The sequence below is a fragment of the Coenobita brevimanus genome, chromosome 100, assembly GCF_032717465.1.
Source record: "Coenobita brevimanus isolate Jiangsu-jjx chromosome 100, ASM3271746v2, whole genome shotgun sequence".
Taxonomy (NCBI): domain Eukaryota; kingdom Metazoa; phylum Arthropoda; class Malacostraca; order Decapoda; family Coenobitidae; genus Coenobita; species Coenobita brevimanus.
Window position 1 is genome coordinate 8806948 of NC_137053.1, and position 23341 is coordinate 8830288.

The 23341-nt window shown below is 44.1% G+C and overlaps 1 non-coding gene across 1 annotated transcript; it reads right to left on the reverse strand.

The window, feature by feature from the left end:
* Positions 1 to 10131: 10131 nt before the first annotated feature.
* Positions 10132 to 10250, reverse strand: LOC145414811 (5S ribosomal RNA). The gene has a single exon (XR_013899964.1). It is a non-coding gene; the product is annotated as a 5S ribosomal RNA (ribosomal RNA).
* Between the last annotated feature and the right edge of the window lie 13091 nt (positions 10251 to 23341).

Sequence of the window (23341 nt, forward strand, 5' to 3'; positions counted from 1 at the left end):
AGGAACGACGATTTTGGCTGGGCTGTGGCTTGGAGGATGAAGGCCTGTCTTGGGGAGGCAATGGTGTGGAGCCAGGGCTGGGCACAGCGGGGATCACGGGTCTGAAAAAGCTGTCAATGGTTGATTGACACAAGGAAAGACGATTTTGGCGATTAATGATGCTCTGCCTGAGAGCGCACACTTCCTCCACAAGTCCCATGGACCCCATCTCCCTGTCGCAGTCCGGGTGTTCCAGGTAGTCAAGAACGAACTTTATGTGTTCCCGGAGTGTACTCAGCTTGGGGATGGCTGCAGTAGTGTCATGCTGAAAGGAGTCCACATCCTCATCGCCATCCTCCTCGGAATCTTCAAGCTGGATACTGACACCTGCAACTGAAGATGCGATCTCGATATCCGACGTGATCTGATACCCAGGATCGCCCTTGTCATCCAACCACTCAGCACGTCGTCCACATCAGCATCGTTGCTGTGCACACGTAGATGTGCATGGAAGTTATCCACGTCAAAACCTAGGAAATCGTGCTCCACATCCGTTCCAAGAAGCAGACAAGACCAACCATTTTCTAGAGTCTTGACAGGGACTTCCTTCCATGCACTGGCCCAGTTGTCGATTGCATACTTGATATTGTAGCAGTGAAGGTTTTCCAGAGTCCACTGGCCTCACGTGTCCCATCCCTCCCTGCGCTCGTCCTCGTCCTCGAGAACAACTGTCACTTCGTCCAGGAACTTTCTTCGGTACAGCCTCTTCGTTGCCACGATCACTCCTTGGTCCATTGGTTGGATGAGAGCAGTCGTATTAGGTTGCATAAACATGCACCTAATGCGTCCATTCTCACCCACCAAGTCCTTGTTGCACGGGTGGGCAGGTGCATTATCGGTGAGAAGGAGGACCTTTACCTGGTCACACGGGATTCCCAGGGTCTTCATCTGGTAATTGATGACCTCCTTGGCCAAATGGCGGTGGAACCAGTCTTTGAAGATCTGGGCGGTGAACTATGCCTTCAAAGAATGGTACCAAACTAGAGGAGGGACATCCATCACCTCACGAAGACACTGAGGCTGCTTTGCACGGCCAACAATAACGGGCTTAAGCCGGTGCATGCCGTTAGCATTGGCACAACACAAACCAGATATTCATTGCTTGGAGAGCTTGCAGCCAGGTACACGCCTCTCCATCTCCTTGGCTAGAGTGTTTGTTGGCAAAGAGCGATAGAATAAACCAGTTTCGTCAGCATTGTAGACTTGACCGAGAGTGAGGCCCTTCCTGTCGATCAAGCCCTTCACCTTGTGCCGAAACTCCTCTACTCCATCCTCATTGGCATCCACAGCTTCGCCATGAGACTTACGGTTGGTAAGGCCATGTCATAACTTGAACGTGAAGAGCCAACCCTCGGATGCCTTGAAGTCTGGGGCGTCGTGAAGCCTTGCGAACTTCTCAGCAGCAGCCTTCAGCTCCGTGCCATGCACCAGCACACCAGCAGCACGTTGCTGTCAATACCAAATAATTTTGGAACAGTCGACTTCAGCATACCGGGGAGTAAACATCATCGTCCTCTCCACGTTGTGTTTGTTCTTCGACGAGAAGTCAGCCATGTACTGCACGAGTTTGTTGCAGGATCTCTTGATATCAAACAAAGTAGATCGGGGCAGGTTGAATTCACGGAGGATGTGTGAGGTTGACCATCCCGCATTCACCTTGTCCAATATCTCCCTCTTCTTCTCCAGAGTCAAAACCACTCTCTTCCTCTTCTCAGCCGGCAGGGCCATCATTACACACACTAACAAGAGGCATGAGAGCAGCAGCAGAGCCGGCAGAAAGTAGAACACCACCACAAAAGTGAGCACGTGGACGGCCATGATGACGAGCATGCACTCACAACAAGAGACGGGCGGTAAGTGGGGAGGATGCAGGGGCACTCTAGCAGACAGTGGCTGAACTACGCACCAAAACACAGCTGGTCTGCACCGCGCGGACCCAGTTCAAATTATGGGGGGGAAAAGTCGGATTTTGTTTTTTAACTTTTTGCGCTTTTTGGGCAATTTGGGGAATATTGAATCCCGGGCCCAAAATGTCCAGTAAGTGGGGTGTCCGGAAAGTGGGCATCCGGATAGTACGGAGATTACTTACATATGTATATATAGATATGGTAATGATGATGTTATTTATATATATATATATATAGATAGATCATCCGGACCTCCTTTCCCATCTTAGGGCAGGGTGAGGAGTAACAATGTCCATGTCCAGACAGCCCAAGTTTGCCCAATCCAGTGGGCCATGCTTCCATTCATTCATCATTCAAGCCCCAGGAATCATGCCTCTATCAGATACACCAAAAAGATTCACCACGTTCTGTAGCTTCACATACATGTATCCGATAGAGTCAATCCGTACACTGTTACGTTAAAAAAAGGGTGCCAAATCCCTGATCATGCACTTCTCATAATATTCATCCAGCCAGTTCGACCTCTTGTCAGTCCACTAGCCTCACCAATTTCCAAATCTCTCTTCCTCACACACTCATCCACCATATCTCTCCACCTTCTCCTTGACCTACCTCGCCTCCTCCTTCCTTCAAATTCGCTCAGATATACCTTTTTCACCACTCTGTTGCTATCCATTCTCTCCACATGATCATACCATCTCAGTACAATTTCTTATATTCTGGTGTCCACAAATTTCTTCGCTCCACATCTTTCACGAATTACATTATTCGTATTCTATCCACTCTCTGTGTTCCACTTACATTCATCAGCAGTCTCATCCCAACTGCACTCACTCCTGACTTTTCATTTACATGCCACACCGTCGTCTCACATCCATATGTTGAAGATGGCTCTAACACTCCTTCATGTAAGCCTCGAGCTGCTGCAACACTCAAGCCTCTGTTTCTTATCAAGGCCTTCATTGCACCAACTACTTTCCTTCCTTGTGTCACTCTACTTTCCATCTCTTTTGCACATTTTGCTCTTTTTTCCATCACTGTACCCAGGTATTTGAACTCTCACCAATTCCAGTCTCTCTCCATTCACTGTAACATCGCACTTGGAGTCACCTTGTCCCTCAGTAACCATCACTTTACTCATTTCTACATTTACTCTCAAGGCACGTCGCTCACAGACATCAGCAAAACTCTCCACAAGCCTACCAAGTTCTTGTCCGGAATTTGCAAGAAGTACTGCATCATCTGCATACAACAAATTTGAGATATTCCATCCATCACCATTCATTACCAACGCTATCCTACTCTCCATTACTCATGTTTTTACTTCTCTTATTTCTCCATCCATATATACTGTACATTGAACAACCACTGGGACCTCACACAACCTTGTCGCACGCATACACCGACCGTGAAACATTCACTTAGATGTCCATTAACCCTTATATATACTTCACTACTATCATGAAAACTCTTGACGGGACCTAGCAGCTTACCATCTACACCGTGTAACGCAAAACTGTCCACAATCCTGCTCTGTCTACTTTGTCGTAACTATGCTTTTTCCAGTTCCATGAATGCTATAAACACCTTATGGTCGTTGTCACAAGCTTTCTCCGCTGTCTGTATCAAAGCAAATATTTGATCCACACATCCTCTCTATAATAATTCTTCCATATACCTTCCCTACCACACTCAATAAACTTATGCCACAATAATTCTTGCACTCACTTCGCTTACTTTTATTTTTGTACAGGGGTACAATCACAGCCTTTTTCCACTCTGCTGGTACAGTTTCACTCATCCATGCCTTCTTACATATCTTCAACAAGTACTTCATTCCACTCTCTCCACTACACTTAATGATCTCTGCATACACCTAATCAATCCCAGCTGCTTTCCGATTTTTCAGCCTCTTCACAACGCTCTTCACCTCTGCGAGTGCCACGTCTCCTGGCACTGCATTCCTTCTCAGCATGCCTCCCAAATCAATTATGTTTACAGCCTCTCTGCTCTCTCTATTCCCATTCATCAGGCTTTCAAAATATTCTTTTCATCTGGTCCATAGTTCATCCCTATGGGTTAATAATCTACCACGTACATCCTTCACACCATCACATAAATTTCCACTTTCACTTCTACAATTCCTCACCTCTTTCCAGAATAACTTCCTATTTTCGGAGTAGTTTGATTTCATCTTTCTTCCTAGATCATTATTTACCTCCTTCTAATTCCTCTTCACTAGTCTCTTTACGTGCTTCTTCCTCTCAGTATATCCAGTTTCTTATTTCAATTGAACACCTGTACTGTAACCACTCTAGCCACTTCTTCCTCCACTGCACTCCTAACTTCATCATCCCACTATGCCATACCTTCTTCTTTGTTGTTACTCTTGCCACACCACACACCGCTTTAGCTTTCTTGACTAAGCAATCCCTATATGCATTCCGCAGGCTGTCCACATCCATTGCATTCCAATTCACTGATTCTAAATCGTCCCAAACTTTGGTCCTGTATTCATCTGCCACTTCTTTGATCCTCAGCTTCTCCTCTCAGCTTGATCTTGCATACCACAATCATATGATCTGACAGACCTCTACAGCTTCCTCTCACGGCCCTCGTATCAGCAACCATTCCCAGCATCGACCTCTCTACGAGCACGTAACCAATCAGGCTCCTTTCAACATGATCCCCATTCCCTCTTTACCATGCATATTTATGTACATCTTTGTGTTGGAAATACGAGATACAAATGCATAACCTCTTTCCCTGACATGTATCCTTCAGTCGCTTCCCGTTATCATTTTCTCCTGGTACTCCATTACAACCCATTATGTTATCCTCAGGACCTACTCTTCCATTCATATCGCCCATTACGATCACTTATTGCCCCTGGGCATTTCTCCCACTGCTTCATCCAGCTCATCCCAAAACCTGTCTTTCTCTCTCACACTACTGTCCTCACACGGTGCATTAGCTACAATCACCGCCACTTTCACCTTCTCAGACTTGAACTTGGCATACATACACCTCAAGCTGATACATTTGTAATCTCTCATTCCATTCTGCCACACCTCATTCATCAACAAGGCAACTTCTTCCTTGCATCTTCCTTGCCCGTTCATGCCCGATCATACGCACTTCACACCCTCCCACTCCACTTCACACCCTGTCATCTTTGTTTCACACAATCCATCACGGCATATCTCACACTCTTGAATATATATATATATATATATATATATATATATATATATATATATATATATATATATATATATATATATATATATATATATATATCGTTTTCGTTTCGTTTTTAAAGGCTCCAACATGCTTGCATGTGTCGGCCTTGGTCACCTAATGGCAGCTATCCAAGCTGCACGATCCATTGCAGCCTCCCTGTTCAGTCCCTTAACCCTGAGGTCACACTTAATGACCTCGTCCCATGTTTTTCTCGGTCTACCCCTCATAACCCCACCCCTGATATTAACACTTCTCACCTTCCTCACCCAGTTATCATCCCCCATCCTCTCCACATGTCCAAACCATCTCAATCTACCTCTCCTCATCACAACACCAATACACTCCAGTCCCATCCTACCTCTCAACTCTTCCATCGTAAACCCAGCCCCTCCAGGCCTTGGACGCAGGGACGCACTGCACATCCACCTAATCATTGTCATTTCTGTATGTCTGAGCCGGCGAATATCTTCCTCCTTCACTGCCTAGGTCTCACTACCATACAGCATTACATTCCTAACACATGCTGCATACAAAGACCCCTTAGCACGTAGGTGAGAGTCCTCTCAATGTCAGGAGAGGCAAGAGCTCCCTGAACTTCTTCCAACCACTTCTCACCCTAGCCACAAAGCTAGCTCCGGCCCCACCTCCAGCACACAACATGTCTCCCAAATAACAAAACTCTTCCACACACTCAAGAGATTCACCAGCAAGTTCAATCCTTTCCCATCTGACAATCTCCACCTGCTCACCCCGACACGCCGCACACATGAAATCAGCATTATCTCGCAGTCGACCTCTGATACCACTACATCTCTTATGCACCCATTTATCACAAACATTGCACATGTTGGAATTACCTCCCACGCCCTTGTGGCAAGCTGCACATGGCCACTCTCCCTCGTCTTTGACAGTACCGCCACAAACCCTAGATATTATCACTTTTTGTTTTATCTGCATTTACCCTTAAGCCCTTGTGCCCCATACCATCTCTCCACTTCCTAAACCTTTCCTCTGCCTCCCTTTCGTTCTCTGCAATCAACACCAAATCATCATCATACAACAACTCCCACGGGAGTCCGTTTCTAAAGTCACGTGAAAGGGCTTCAAGTACCATGATAAACAACATGGGACTCAAGACTGACCCCTGATGCACATCAACATTCACGAAAAACTCATCACTCAAATCTCCATTCACTCTTACCTGGGTGTGAGCATCCACATACATAGCCATAACCACCCTAACCAGCCACTCCTCCAAGCCAAGCTTTCTCATTGCCCACTTCACCACCTCTCTAGGGACTCTGTCAAAGGCCTTTTCCAAATCAACAAACACAAAATAAAGATCCCTTCTCCTACCACAATATTTTTCCTGAAGCTGTCGAACAATGAATATAGCATCAGTGGTCCCCCTACCTGGCATAAACCCAAACTGTATCTCATCAATATTCACTCTTTCTCTAATCATAACTTCTAAAACTCTCTCCATTACCTTCATTATCTGATCTAAAAGCTTTATACCTCTATAATTTCCTCTTTCCAGGGCATCACCATTCCCTTTATACACATTTACAATTACACTCATCAGCCAATCATCTGGGACAACACACTCATAAATAATCCTATTTATCAGGTCAGTGACTAACCTCACCCCTATATCGCCTGAGGCCTTCAACATTTCGGCAGTCAACCCAGACACACCTGCTGCCTTCCCCATCTTCATCCTGCCTATTGCCTCACTCACAGTAGCAGCATCAATCAAAGGCCAAGGGCCAGACACTGGATCTGCTGGCTCCAAACCTTCCCTGTCCCAGTCAAACTTCTCATTCAACAACCGGTTATAATGCTCTCTCCATGCATCTTTAATATCCTCACTGTTCACCACTACCCTTCCTTCATCATTCTTCACACACTGCTCACCTATAATATCCCGATTATCCCTCTTCACCTGAGCTGCCACCCTAAATATCATATTTTTCCTTTCCCCATGATTTAGGTTATCAAGTAATAGTCTCTGTGACTCAGACTTTGCCCTGTATACCTCTCTTCTAGCCCTCCGCTTGGCAGCCGAATATTCCTCTTTGCTACCACCCTTCTTCCATTCCCGGAAAAGCCTTCTTTTCTCCTTAACTGCAGCTTCTACACCCTCATCCCACCACCAAGTTACTTTATGTCTTGGTGGTCCTCTTGTCCAACCGCATGTTACATCAGTAACTCTCAAGAAATTGTTCTTGAGGGCTCTGTACTGTTCATTAACGCCTCTGTCTACAGCTCCCTGTTCAGCCACCACTTTCCTCAACTCGCTATAGAAGGCATCCCTTACTACTTGGTTTTTCAGCTTCCATATTTTCCTCCTAGGTACATAAGTCCTCTTTTTCATCACTTGTTCTTTAAGCACCATATCACAAATCAATAGTTTGTGCTGCTGCACACACTCCTCACTTCCTATAACTTTAACATCCCTCACCAACCTCCTATCGGCCCTCCTAACCAGAAAATAATCTGACTGCTATTTCCCCCAGACTCATACGTAATTAACCTACTGTCTCTTTTCCTAAAATATGTGTTGCACACACACACACACACACACAAACACATTTTATATATATATATATATATATATATATATATATATATATATATATATATATATATATATATATATATATATTGTATATAATACCTCATTATATGATACCCCTAGATGCGATACCCCGGCTTAACGATGGTGGTAGAAATACCACCATACCCCACCTAATGATGGTCAAACCCTGGTTGAACGATGGGTTATTATTATTATTATTTTTTACCGATTATGATGATTTTTAGACTAAAATTGTGTGTTTAGGTTGATTTATAAACTGTTTTTAGAGTTAGATTAATGTGCTTTAGCCATAGGAGGGGTGAACATAGTCATTTTGAGATACAGCTTACTAAACTTGATTTTTTCCACACTTATATTTGACGATTTTCAGATTTTGTTTGTTTGTTTTAGTGAGTTATTTACAGGTGTTAGGCTTAAGTTAGTTTCTTTGGCAGCTGTTAGGCCATTTAGATTGGCTTTAAACTTGTTTTGGGGCTCATTTGGGTGGGTTTTGGGCTTGGTTTGGGGGGAAACCCAAGGCTGATAAGAGCTCCGCGTTACATGTTAAAAGTACCCCGATAAACGATACCCCACCTAGCGATGGAGTTTATCTAACCAGTTACATTGTTAAACCGGGGTATGCCTGTATATAGGGAGGAGGCTGTAGCACCAGCCGATCAGGGTGGTACTCTCGAGGGGAAAGAGAATGCTGGTGATAGGGAGAGCTGGAGCTCCTGTTTCACTAACTGCCTAACCATCCCCCTTTGCTAACCATTTCAGTGTGACACTAACATCTATCTCATACACTACACCACATGCTCGTTACATATCACACACCGTACCTCCCCTACGTCACGGGGCTTGATGCCAGCAAGGGCATGCGAACAGAAAACTTTGCCCCTGCCACCTAGTGACTGACCTTTTGAGGGGAAGCGTGATAAGTATTCCACCAGCATAGATCGTGGGGCTAGGGTGAGTTGGGGCTTGAACCTGTGCTAGAGGGCATTGAGGTTCCCAAGCAACCGCTTTTGCCCAATAGAAAGGGGCCTGAACCTGGGAGTAGCGACCCCGGGAGGCTGCCCTATCATATGGGTGCATAATGGCAGGGCAGTTACAGTGCCAAGGCGCCTTGGAGGGCATACTTGTATCTGTCCTGGCAGTGTGGCCCAAGGTCACTACCACAGCCACTGGTCAAGACTGGTGGGCTAGGGCAAACCCGTCTCTATGTGAAGGCCTGGGTGTACTGGCGGCAGCTGGTGATGACGTCACAGGGGGAGTCCGTTTGTGGAAGTCGGAGGGACGACCACTGTGTCTTCCAGCTCCCCTGTTTTTACAAGTTTATAAGCAATTTTTCATGGCTTGAGGTGCCTCCATATATACCAGGCAATACGTAAGTGACTAGTGATCATGCTGAGCAAGACTTTTGTCATTACTTTGTCAGTTTGTGCTGAGAGGTATAATTTTTAGTGAGGGGTCCCTGTCAGCTGGCGAAAATGGAGGGCTGAATGTAAACAACGATGAGCGGCTCATTTCCAGCCGTGACGAACTTCTGTCCCTGGCTTCCCTTGGTATGATAACCCTAAATGGAATTCCTGAGATGGTCAAACGTACTGGGTATGGAAGAAAATGAGGACGGCGTTGCAAGGTAAGAGTACGGTGCAGAGGGAGGGGTTCAAAACTTCCTCTACCAATGTGTGTGTCAGGCAATGTCCACTCAATAAGGAATAAAGTGGGTGAACTGACGGCCCAGTGCAAATGGAATTATGCATCCTGAAAAACATCAGCTATCTGCTTAATAGAGACTTGGCTTGACACAGAGAATGACCAAGACTTCTTATCAAAAAGATGGCTTTGAATTAATTAGAAGTGACAGATCGACATAACTGAGGAAAAACGGTGGTGGTGGTGTTTGTGCTTATGTCAACAATCGATGGTGCAGCGATATAACTTGTGAACGGTCTGTAATGACAATATTGAATTCATGTCATTGTCTTTGAGGCCATTCTATCTTAATAGTTGTGTACATCCCACCTGGTGTTAATGTGAAAACTGCTGAAGAACACCTGTATGATGAAGTATGCAAGATTCAATCTAGTTCGCCAGATGCAGTTAAAATAATAACAAGAAATTTTAATGGCTTACATTTTGAGAACTGTATTCCTCATTACCAACACTATATTGATTTTGCTACAAGAGGTGAGAATATCTTGAATCATTGTAATGACATTGGAAAACATTCATTCATTCATTGCCAGACGCCATGTATCCCAAACGGGGTGGCCAAGGGCTTAGAGTTAATTGTTTTACAGGGAGGGACACCAATTCTCCACCAACCCCACTTGACACGTAGGGAGAACGTTATGGCAACGGCATTTGGTGTTCCCAGGCGGTCACCCATCCAAGTACTAACTAGACCCAACGTTGCTTAACTTCGCTGATCGGATGGGAAGCGGTGTACTCAACGTGGCATGGCCGTTGTCTAAAAAACTCAAACCATTAAGATTGTCGGACCATGGTATGTCTCTGTTAACACCCATTTGTAAGCAGAAGCTAAAAACTTCCAAACCTGTAGTGAAATCTGTCCAGACATGGAGTGCAGATGCATGTGAAAGTGTGAAACTCTTTGGGGCTGTTCAGATCAGACTGACTGGACTGTGCTGTATGATGTAAATGCAAGTACTGATCACAGTGCTGATGTCCTAAATTCATACATTTCTTTCTATGCTGGTATTGTGTTTCCAAGTAAAACAGTGAAATGCTACCCAAATAAACCCTAGATCACAAATGAACTTAAACAATTGCAGAATGAGAAAAAAAAGTTGTGTTGTAGGCAACGATAGGACAAATTTAAAAACTTTACAGTAAAAAAAAAATTATACGATTGTCTAATGCAAAAAAAAAAAAAGTACACAAAATTAAAAACCTATTTAGGTATGACGCAAAGGCAGCTAGGAGTGGTCTTAGGAAAATCAATAGTTTTACAAAGAAAGCAGGCATGCCGGATGTACAGAATCCTGAAAATTATTGTTAGACCTAAATAACTTCTACTGTAGGTTTGACATCCATGACTTTTCCATACACCAACACACCATCTCTGGATTATTGAAAACAAAAAGTGATGAGCAAATAGTTTTAACTCAGAATGACATCATGGACAGCTTGAAGAAGGTGAAATGTAGTAAAGTGGCTGGACCTGATAAAATAAGTGCAAAGGTGGTTTCTTTCTGTAAGGAACAACTAGCTCCAATTCTGTGTGAAATATGCCAGTGCTCTCTAAACAAGGCATACATACCGTGACTGTGGAAACTTTCTGAGACACTTCCTGTTCCAAAAACCAGGACACCAAAATGCCATAATGATTACCAACCAGTGGCTTTGACATGTATTTTTATCAAATGTCTTGAACATGTTATCAAAAATTTTTGTATGAGCAGGTTATATACCCAGTATACTATCATATGGATACTTTACAGTTTGCTTACAGACAGAAAAGATGTATTGAAGATGCTACACTATCACTCATAGATTTTGTTCTAAACTTTATGAAAATGTCAGCACCAGATCAGGAAAGTACTTTGCAAAAATATTATTTGTTGGTTTTTCAAGTGCATTCATCACCATAGAGTCCCATCTTTTGATGAAGAATCTAATTTCAGTGAATGTCAACTCATATCTTGTGGATTCATGATTTCACGTACCCCAGTACAAGTATGTGAAATTTATGGGTAAAAATTCAAAACTGTCGTAAACACATGGGCCCCCCAGGGTTGTGTGCTATCACGACTTCTGATTACTCTTATATGGTACAAGTGATTGTAGATGTGTATATCACTCCTGTAGGCTTTCTAAGTAGCCTACAGTATGCTGATGGTACTGCGTTAGTTTCTTTTTGTAAGAACGGTTATCTTATTTGCAGACAGGAACTAGACTATTATACTAAATGGTGCAAGGGCAACTTCTTGGAGTTCAGTGTCCGCAGAACTAAGGAAATGGTAGTTGATTTCAGCAAGGCACTAATAGCAGAGTAACTCTTGATAATTAGTAACTATACTTAAGAGTTCACCGAGCCAAACGTAGTTAGCTTTCTGAAATACCTTGAGCTAGTGGCATCCCTACACATTCTAGGTGATACCACCTTTGACATAAGTTACTCTATATAAGTTTTTGTTTCGTTTTGTTCTTTATTTATTTCTGTTCTGTCAGAGTAAACTAGATATGACTAGACTGTTTCTGTTTTGTAAAGTTCAGTGTTTCTCCTCATACAGTAGTCGTACACCCATTGCTATCACCCTTATGATAAAAATGCTAAGCTTCAGTAGTAGTATTAATTTCCTATACAGTGTCAATGTAACCCAACCTAATGAAAAATATCATGCTTGCAAAAGTTAAGTGCTGACAGAAATAGTTATAAGAAAGTAGTCAATAAATGTAAGACGAAGGAATGAGGTAAGTCGTACAAGCAACTGTAGCAGGCGAGTGGCGGCGCGGCGATCGGACTCACCCTGTGACGTCACCAATTTCACACTCGGGCCATCACATAGGGACGGCCTTGGATAGGGGTCCCAGAGCCATTGCCTGGACCTGGGACAGTGCAATAGGTAAGGCCTCAGGCATGTCTTTCCAATTTATTTTATTTACTGATTATGACCAACTTCAAAAATGAAATTCAAAGCAAGCGTGAGGACACTAAATCACCCAGGGGAATCAAAGAGGTGTGGAATGTGGGAAGTTTGAGAGGTAGAGCAGGGGAAGTGACTGAGACATTGAGTAAGAGGTGGGTGGACGTGGGACATGTGCAAGAAGTCCGGTATAGGGGTGGATCAGCCAGAAAGGTTGTTGGAAGGGATTGTTATTATAAGTTGTTTTGGCAGGGTAGGGCAGACGGATATGGTGATGTGAGTGTGTTGGTTGAGGAGAAATGGGTGGAATATGCCATGAATGTTTTGAAAGTAAATGATACGAAAATTGTAGCGAAAATTATGTTCGGTGGGAAAATCGTTGCATTAATATTGGTGTGTGCCCCGCAGGCAGGCTTGGATGAGGTAGAGAAGGATAGATTTTTGGATGACAATACGTATAGTAAGTGGTATGGGAGATGATGAGATTATTGTTTTGGGAGAGGTCTTAAATGGTCATGTAGATGAAGCAGCTCAAGGATATGAAGGAGTACATGGGGGATGTGCATATGGTACATGAAATTAGAAGGGAACGGGTACTCGAGTTTGGGGAGGCAATGAATATGACTGTGTGCAACACACAATTTATGAAAAGAAAAAGTAGGTTGATTACGTAGAGTCAGGGGGAAATGGCAGCCAGATAGACTATTTTCTGGTCAGGAAAGCTGATAGGAGGTTAGTGAGGGATGTTACAGCGAGGAGTGTGTGCAGCAACACAAGTTATTGATATGTGACATGGTGGTTAAGAAGTGGATGATGAAAAAGAGGACCTACGCGCCTAGGAGAAAGATGTGGAAACTGAAAAAGGAAGCAGTAAGGGATGGCCCCTATTGGGAGACGAGGAGAGCGGAGGCTGAACAGGGAGACGTTGACAGAAGTGTTAATGAACAGTACAGAGCCCTGAGGAGCAACCTCTTGAGAGTTACTGATTCAGTACGAGGATGGACAAGAAACCCATCAAGATACAAAGTAATTTGGTGGTAGGATGAGGGTGTAGAAGCTCCAGTTAAGGAGAAAAGAAGGCTTTTCCTGGAATGGAAGAAGAGTAGTAACAAAAAGGAATACTTGGCTGCCATGCATAGGGCTAAAAAAGAGGTTTACAGGGCAACGTCTGAGCCACAGAGACTTTTACTTGATAACTAAAATCCTGTGGAAATGAAGAATATGATTATTTAACATGGCAGATCGTATGAAGAGGGAGATCAGGGATATAAGTATGCAGTGTATGAAGAATGATGAAGGAAAGGTAGTGGTGAACAGTAAGGATGTTAAAGGCGCATGGAGAGTGCATTACAGCCAGTTGTTGAATCAGGAGTTTGACTGGGATAGGGAAGGTTTGGTGCCTACAGATTCAGTGTTTGGCCCTTGGCCTTTGATTGACGCTGCTACTGTGAGCGGTGCAATAGGCAGGTTGCAGGTGGAGAAGGCAGCAGGTGTGTCTGGGTTGACCGATGAAATGTTGAAAGCTTTTTGGGAGGCGGTGGCAGAATCGGTAGAGAGGTGGCCTGCAGTCCTAATGGACCCAGGTTCGAATCCCGGCTGGGGCAGTCCTAATGGACCCAGGTTCGAATCCCGGCTGGGGCAGGGAACAGTTTAAGGATTTGAATTTCTTAAAAAGCAGACTTTTCTGATCTACCAGATGACCCGCTGACATGTTATAAAAGTACCCCCGCTAATACCAGTACACCAATCCTGTATGAGACAGCCCTAGCATATATTCAGTATGGATGGTGGGTGTGTTAGCGCCGAAGTGGTGACATGTGGAGATGTTGGAGGACTACTGGGCCCCAAGGAGGACTAATGGGACTTGGGAATAGGCCCTGAAGCCTTTGCCCAGAGTCGGAGAATTTAAACAAAAATGTAGAGAGAGAGGAGTGAGTTTAGTCACTGACCTGATAAATACGTTTATATATGAGTGTGTTGTCCCAGATGATTGGCTGAAGGGTGTAATCGTAAATGTTTACAAGGGGAAGGATGCTGCCCTGGAAATAGGAAATTATAGAGGCATAAAACTTTTAGATCAGATAATGAAAATAATGGAGAGAGTTCTAGAAGGTATGAATAGAGAAAGAGTGAATATTGATGAGATGCAGTTTGGGTATTGATGCCAAATTCATTGTTCGACAGCTTCAATTTATATAGGAAAGGGAAATGTGCTTTGTTTTTGTTGATTTGAAGAAGGCCTTTGATAAAGTCCCTAGAGAGGTGGTGAAGTGCGCAATGAGAAAGGATAGAGGAATGGCTGGTTAGGGTAGTTATGGCCATGTATGTGGGTGCTTGCACCCAGGTAAGGGTAAATGGAGATCTGAGTGATGAGTTTTCCATGAATGTTAGTGTGCACCAGGGGCCAGTTTTGAGCCTCTTGTTTATCATGGTGCTTGAAGCCCTCTCACGTGACTTCAGAAATGGACTTCCGTGGGAGATATTTTATGCTGATGATTTGATGTTAATTGTAGAGAATGGAAGGGAGGCGGAGGAAAGGTTTAGGAAGTGGAGAGATGGTGTGAGGCACAAGGGCTTTGCAGTAATTGCAGATAAAATAGAAGTGATGGTATCTAGGGCTGGTGGCGGTACTGTCAGAGAGGGAGCTTGACCGTGTACAATTTGCCACATTGGCGTGGCAAGTAGTTTCATCTTATGCAGTTTCTGTGATAAATGAGTGCATAAAAGATGTAGTGATATTAGAGGTAGACTGCGAGATTATGCTGATTTCATGTGTGTTGTGTGTGTACAAAGGCTGGTCAGCAGTGGCTCAATCGGTAGAGAGTTGGTCTGCAGTCCTAACGGACCTGGGTTCAAATCCCGCTGGGGCAGTTTAAGGATTTGAATTTCATAAAATCAGACTTTACTGATCTACCAGAAGACCCGCCGACATGTCATAAAAATACCCCTGGGAATACCAATACACCAGTCCTGTATGAGACAGCCCTAGCATGTATTCAACATGGACGGTGGGTGTTAGCGCCGAAGCGGTGACATGTAGAGGTGTGAGGTACGTAGGAGGACTACTGGGGCTTGAAAGCAGGCTGTGAAGCCTATGCCCAGAGTCGGTCACATAAAAAAAATAAAAAATAAATAAATGAGTGAATTATTTTGTTCTGTACTTTTTTGTCCAATATGTTTCATCAAAATCGATTGTATTGCTTTTAAACAGACAGGTCTCTCCGGAATCCTTCATTACTTTCAGATATCTAAACACCTGTCGATTGATATACTTGCCGTAACTGCAAATACTAATCTCTTTGGACACGTTATGTAAGACCTATTGCTAAAAATGCCTAAAAGAAACTGAGACGCCTATACAGAGTTCTAGAAGTCTTCACAGATAAGCAGTTGGCCATAACATGCAAACGTCATGAGAAGTGGTTGTAGGGTGGTGAACACAATGTCAAAAACCGAGCAATTAGACTAATAATTCCCAAGTCGCTAATGAATTTCCTCCTTTATCGGTACGAAGGGACATTGCATCCCCTGCACTATTGTGCAGATATTTTCGTGATAAATGTTCGCAAAAGTTTGCTTCAGTTTTACCACCCCTTCAGATCTTTCACCGCGGCTGCTGGTAACACCCATGAGTTTACATTCTCTCCTCCGCAATGCAGAACACTGTTTGTCAAAACTCATTAATTCCCTGAACCACATGCAAGCATGTATAGGGCATTTCAAAATAAAAGTTACATTCAGACCTTAGCTTTGTTCATGGCCACCTATTTTGGGATCTGGCGATAGATGTAAATGTGGTCTAGGAAAAATGAATAGTAAATATTTATACTTCCTTGGCCCCAAGTACAGTGTACACATAGCAAAAATAGTCTCAGGGCCCAGTGATGGACAGACTAAAGGTAAACTAAGAGCTCCATCTGGAATATTGCCTTCAGCCATCGAGGCCATGGAACCAGTAAGATCTTTGGGTTATTATTTCATCTTTAAGAGAAATAGGCCTAGTTGTGAGTCACATGCAACCTTTGTTCCACTCCCGGATGATGTAGGTCTGCTACCTCATCCTACATGGGTACAAGCACTTCCTTTCTACCTATAGCTCTTCTTCGGGTAGAGGAACGTCTCTCCTGATGCAGTGGTTGTGCAACAACATCCATGCCAAGGTAATTTTTGCAAACTCTGATGGGGTGTCCTAAAGTGCACCACCAGACTTATGCAGACATCTGAAGCGAGATTTCAGCACCCCAAATGTGTGCTCCACCACCACTCTCGTCGTTGTGTGGCTCCTATAGTACCGCTCCTGTGCTGGTGTTACAGGGTTGGCAAAAGGAGTCAATAGGAATGATTGAAGTGGGTACCCACTAGCACCTGACATAATACATAATGTTCATTTCGGAACTTAAAAAATATTTACATTTAGTTAAGTAACATATTAAAGGACAACACGTGTTCCCTACGCGACAACAAGTGGGTTGGCAGAGGGTTTGTGCCGCTCCTCGGAAAACAACTAACTAAAACTTCGAGCAAGAAGCCTCGGACCAGGACTGACCAACCTATGACGATTAAGGACAGAACAAAGGACATGGTATGGATTGCGACATGGAATGCAAGGGGTGCAAATTATGAGGTGTGAGAGAGAGAGAGAGAGAGAGAGAGAGAGAGAGGTTGTCCAGATGCTTGATGGTGCAAAAGTGGATATATGTGGAATAACAGGGCCAAAATGGGGACGTAAAACTGAGAGAATGGGAGTATGGATGGGGTATACGTGGGGCAGTAGGTGAGAATGAGAGGGCAAAAGAAGGAGTTTATACTGTTGTGTGCCAGAGATGGAAGGAGAATATGAGAGAGTATTGATCCGTCGGCTCAAGGATTGTGTGGTTAAAATTGAAAGTTGGACTACAAATGTGGGCGATTGTGTGTGTGTATGCGCCAATACAAGATCGAGCAAGTAGAGTGAAAGAAGAGTTCTGGACAAATGTGGAAGAATGCAAGGAAAAGTTTGAAAGGAAAGAGAATGTTTCTGACTGGAGATATAAATGGGAAAGTAGGGAATGTGAAGGTGGATGGAGTAGGTGGAGAGTGGGGTATGCCTCCAGAAGTGGGTAAGAATGGCAGTGTTTTAGTGGACATTAGTGCAGGGAGGAGGTTGGTGATAGCCAATATCCTCTTTAGACACAAAATGATCCAGAGGTATACATAGTGAGTGATGAGAAGGGTGGGTGATGAACTGAATGAATGGAAGGCAATGGCTGATTATGTGTGTGTGGATGACAAAAGTTGTGTAATGGATGCAAGAGTATAGTGAGTTTGGGGGAGTGGACTTTCTGACCACCAAATGATGGTAGTGAAAGTCAAGGTTCAAATTAAATGGAGGAAGAGAAGGGAAGGACAGGACGAAGTAGGCCATACAAGGGGGGTAGAAAGGTTACAAGAGGATGGAAAAAAGGCAAAATGAAAGAGAGAAACTGAGGAGCAATAGGGTAAATATGATCTGGAGCAGATGGCGGACGTGGAAGGTATGTGCAAGATATTCACAGAAGAAATCTGTGCAGCATGTGAGGTGGTGTGTTGGGTGAAGAGAAGACGAAAGGGGGTGGAAGGAACAGGATGGTGAAATGAAGAGATGAGACAGGCTGTGGTGCAAAAGAAGAAAGCATATAGTAAGTGGATGAGAAACAGGGGCGTGGAAGAAGTTGAGAGACAGAAGAGAGAGTTATATGTAGGGAGGAATAGAGCGGTGAAAAGATTAGTGACAGAGAGTAAGAAGAGAGTGGATGAGGAATTTGGAAGGAATCTGAGTGTAAAGTGGAGGGAATGTAAGAAAATGTTCCGGAAAAAGGTAAAGAGAGTTAGACAGGGTGATAAAGAAGTATGTTTGGGAGTTAAAGATAAGAATTGTAGATTGCTGTGAAGAACGGAGAAGTAAGGAGGTGGAGAAAACACTTGCAGGAAATGTTGATCTTAGAGAATGAGAGTACTGCGAGTATAAGTGGCTGAAGAATGGCTGGGAAAAGGTGGGAGGTGACAAGAGAGGAAGAAATCAGTAGGGTGGAAGTAGTGGAAGTACTGAAGAAAGTCAAAATGGGAAAAGCCTCGGGAATTGATGGAGTGTGTGGTGAAATGCTGAATCATGGGGGAGAGATAGTAGTAGAATAGATATGGAAGAAATGCAGATTGGCCTGCGAGGAAGGTAGTATCCCGGAGGCCTGGATGTCAGGTATAATTATTCCTCTGTACTGAGGAAAAGGGAAAAAAGAAGTGTGTGGTAATCACAGGGGCATTTGTCTTCTTAGTGTAACAGGAAAAGTATATGGTAGGATATTTACTGATAGAGTTAGGGAAATAACAGAGGAATTAGTTGGAAGAGAACAAGGAGGATTTAGGAAGGGAAGAGGTTGTGTAGATCAGATATTCATTTTTAGATCTTTATTGGAGAAGTTTCTAGAGAAGGGAAAGAAGTTGTATACGGCCTTCATGGATTTGGAGAAAGCATATGGCACGGTGGATAGACAAGGAATGTGGAAAGAGTCAAGAACATATGGAGTAAATGGAAAGTTGTTGAATGCCGTGAAGAGTATGTAGGATGGGGCTAAGGCTGCAGTGCATATGGGTAGTGAACTGAGTGAATTTTTGTATCTGAATGTTGAATTGAAACAGGGATGCGTCATGTCTCCATGGTTGTTCGATCTGTATATGGGTGGAGTAATAAAAGAGGTACAAGGTAGGGCAGTGGATGTTGCAGCAACCCAAATGAGAGAGGGCAGTGTTTGGAAACTCTCTGTACTGGTGTTTGTAGATGATACTATATTGTTAAATGAAGGCGAAGAAGAACTGCAAGGCCTAGTGGATGAGTTTGGGAGAGTGTGTAAGAAACGGAATGTAAAGATGAAAGTAGGGAAGCATAAAGATATTGTCTTCTACAGAAACGAAGCCACTGTTGTACAGTGAAGATGGATGAGGAAGAAATGGGAAACGTTATTGCGCTTAACCCCTGCACCGAGGGCATGTTTACCAATGTTTTGCGTGTCCTGCGGGGTTATTCGGGCTCCGACAGACTCTCAAAAAATATTTGCCAAAAATCAGTTATTAGCCCTAGAGTAATAAAATTACATATGCTTATGGCACATACCTTCAGCTTTCTCCTGGAATGTTTGTTGAGCCTTCGTCGTTACCGTAGGACTTGTGGAGACCTCTGAAGTAGGGTAACGAAGTCTCCACTTTACACTTCCCGACAACCCGTAATATGATTACCACAGCCAGATACAAACACTATAAACACTATTCTACAATTTTCAAGTAGTTTGGGATCCATACTAAAAAAAAAACACTGTGAAAGCAATGGAAATTACGAGCGCGTCTGATCGTCGCACTTGCGCTAGTTCGCTCTAGGCACTCTGTCATTTATTATTCATAAAACCCCTCACACTTTATATTTCTATTACTATATCACACTTATATATATATCTGGAGTCTTTTTCCATAAGTTTCCTTCAGTCGTATTAGTTTATTGTCACTGAAGTCATTCAATTTTTCATTCAGTAAAATACGTAGAGAGCCACGGATTCACTTTCACTGTTATAACATAAATTATTTGTACTCATATTCTTATATTACTAATTACTTACATTACTATTTACATTTTCTATTCTATTTTCAATATTTACCCTTCTATTTTACTTACACTATGTTATTCACTGTCACTTTCAGTAAGATAAAACTATAATACACTGTTCAATCATATGTACTGAACATCCATTTCTTTCACCTGCTATTTACACATTATTTACACATTATTTCCAAATCATTCTGCTTCCACACTTGCACTGTTAGAACTGCTTCTGGCTGTGGTAATCGAAGAAGCAGGTAACACAGAGGGGAACCTGGCACTCAGCGCACTGCCAAGAGGTGCGTTTGTGCTCAGGTGTGTGGCGGGTAGTATGCGCACATACCTGACACCTGCGAATCGCAGCCTTCCTTTTCCCTGTGGCAGGCATAAGCTCAAGTCTGTGCCGATCCATATACGCCCTCTGCTCAAGTCGGTCGGGAAGTGTTACTGGATCCCGCCTTGGAGTTGCTGCTGTCACCCTACCATATCTTTCCAGCAGCTGCTGGACACAAGTCCTGGCGAACAACCTCAGGGAGAAGGACTTGGGTGGCTTGACCTTCATCTTGTACAGGATGAAGGCGTTCAGCATCGTCATATCTATCAAATGCAGAAAAACTTTCCTGTACCACCTAGTATTCTTCCTGAGGCAGTCAGTCTCACCAATCATCATGTCAGACTTGTCCACCAGCCGCATGATGATATTATAGTCCAACACAGCATCAGGTTTCATCACAGGTTCGCCTGTCCTATGGTCGACCTTCCCACTGTCTCTCATCTCCCCCTTATGTACGGTGGTGAGCATGTGCACGACCCTCTTGTCATGCCACCGTATTGCCAGCATCTTCTCAGACTTGCGTAGGTGCACGTTTCCTCGCTGCGAGGTTCCCGCCTCTGGGAATTTGGGGAAGTGGGCACGATTACTTTTCACAGTGCCGCAGGAGCCAATGCCGTGCTCAGAAAGGTATTTGGCAAGTTTCGGTGCTGTATAGTAGTTGTCTGTATACAGCACATGATTCCCACCAAAATACTTTTCTAGGAGCACTTTCACTACACAGCCTGAGAAGCCAAGGGGGTGTGTTTTATCCAGATCGACAGTGCTGGCTGAATATATGGCGAAGTCAAGGATGTACCCCGTCTTACCATCGCACAGTACAAAGAACTTAATTCCAAAGCGATGGCATTTGCTTGGAATGTACTGAACAAACGGAAGACGTCCTCTGAACAAAACCAAGGATTCGTCAATGACAACCTTCTGAAAGGGGTGGAAGAATGACATAAACTTATCCTTCATTCTGCTCAGAATCTCCCGGATCTTCCAGAGTGGGTCGGTTTGGGAAGGTACATCATTGTCGGCAAAGTGCAGGTTTCCCATGATGTTCCGGAAGCGATCTCTGGCCATGTACTTATTGAAGGTGGGTGAGGGTAGTAAGGGGTCCATGGACCAGTATTCTTCCAACTCATGCTTCTTGGAGTGTGGCATGAGAAGCATGAGGGCAAAGAACACATACAGCTCCTGCACTCCCAGCATGGACCACTGTTGCATCTTGGCTGCACCTGTACCACTTGCAGCACGTTGTGATTCATACCTGTTGGTCTCATCACATATGTGCTGCATGACTTCGTCATCTAGGAAGGCCAAAAGGTAGTCGACACACTCAGCATTTTCGTCCATAGTGAAGGCAGACTGGAACTCCTGAGGAGCTCTCATCAAAAACTAAATTTTCTGGCACAAAATCTGACCCTTCCGCCCAAGCGAAGGCGTCCAGGATTCCCTGTCGTGGTGGTGTAGGGCGGGTGGTGGTGGTGGTGGTGGTGGAGGTTGGCTGTGAGGCAGATTTATCTCGGTCAAGGTCACTCGCACTGACCCTAGGTTGCTGCACAGCACTAGCAGCCCTTACCCTACTAGCTACACTACTTTTCACTCTCCTTGATTTACCTCTACCTCTACGGCCTGCCTTCACTGTTGATGCTGGTGGTGACTCCGACGACGAAGACTCTGGAGATAACTCAGCCGACAATGATGAAGAAATGAGTGAAGTGGGGCTTGGGGAACGGGGAGGTGAATGCACTCGTGACTCATGGCAGGCTGGGTCACGTGGGGGCATTGTTCTGGGGCTAACACGCCGCCTTTTCATTCCCTTCCCAAATTCCTGTCCTTGCTGCACTAAAGGCTCCTTTCCCTTGGAGCTAGACACTAACTCAGACACTGTAGCACTCGTTGTTGCTGTTTCTGGCACAATAACCTCACCTGGCTCATCACAAGATTCACCCGAATCGTCAAAGTCACTGTCCATCATAATCATGGACAATTCTGCCAGTTCATGTGCCACTGCAGAGTCACTAAGGCCTTTCCTGCTTGCCTCACTAATTTTCTGAGGAGTAGAGGTCAGGGGGCCCTTTGCAATGGGCGCAGAAGCGGCAGGAATGGCGGGGTGTGAGTGCAACATCGTTTCTCTACAGCGGAGGACAAGGAACTAAATGCCGCAGCTTATATGAGAAGGGAAGGGTTGACAATGACACTTTAGGCTGACTGCTGCTAACTTACATGCTAATTTTTTATAGGTAGAAAATCTCGGCAATACATAAAGAAATAGGTAGTTCCAGGTGAATGTAAATGTCAATTAGGATTCTCCCTTCCTTTCTGATATATATTTTTATTACAGACATCGATTACAAGGCATAATTCAAAGGGGAAATTACCGTGGTAATGTAGCGAATGAATGCACGTGAGGTTTTGTCAGGTGATAATTAGCCAATTTCTGGTGTATATCACTATCACTTACCTGTTATTTTTTTTTTTGTATGTATTATTTTGTATAAGTATAGGGCATAGGGCTTATTCCAATGGATGAAATCTGTGGAAAAATCCGGGGGAAATTTGCGTAGCGCAGTGCTGCGTGGGAGGTGAGAGGACAGGGTAATGGAGGGCAGGTAGGGAGGGGAGTCACGAAGGGGGTAAAATCGCTAACTTATCAACAATGGATGGGAGTACAGATGAGATTTGGAGTGCTGACTAGTGTTGGACATTGGCAGTACTGATAGATGATACAAGCCACCACTTGAGAGCCCGGGATAATTCAAAATAACACAGAATCACAAAAGTGACGCCCCGCGGTATGATCCGTTGTGGCCGAGCGTCACGAAAGTGACGCCCCGTGGTTAAGGGGTTAAATATGTGGGTAGTGTGATGAGTAAGGATGGAAGTTTAGTGGGTGAAGTGCTTGAAAGGGTACAACAGTGGAGGTTGCTGGTTCTTTGAAGACAGTGATAAGGAAGAGGGAAATGAGTATGAAAGTAAAAAAAAGTTGCTGCATGTCGTTATTGTGATACCAACCCCTGCGTATGAAAG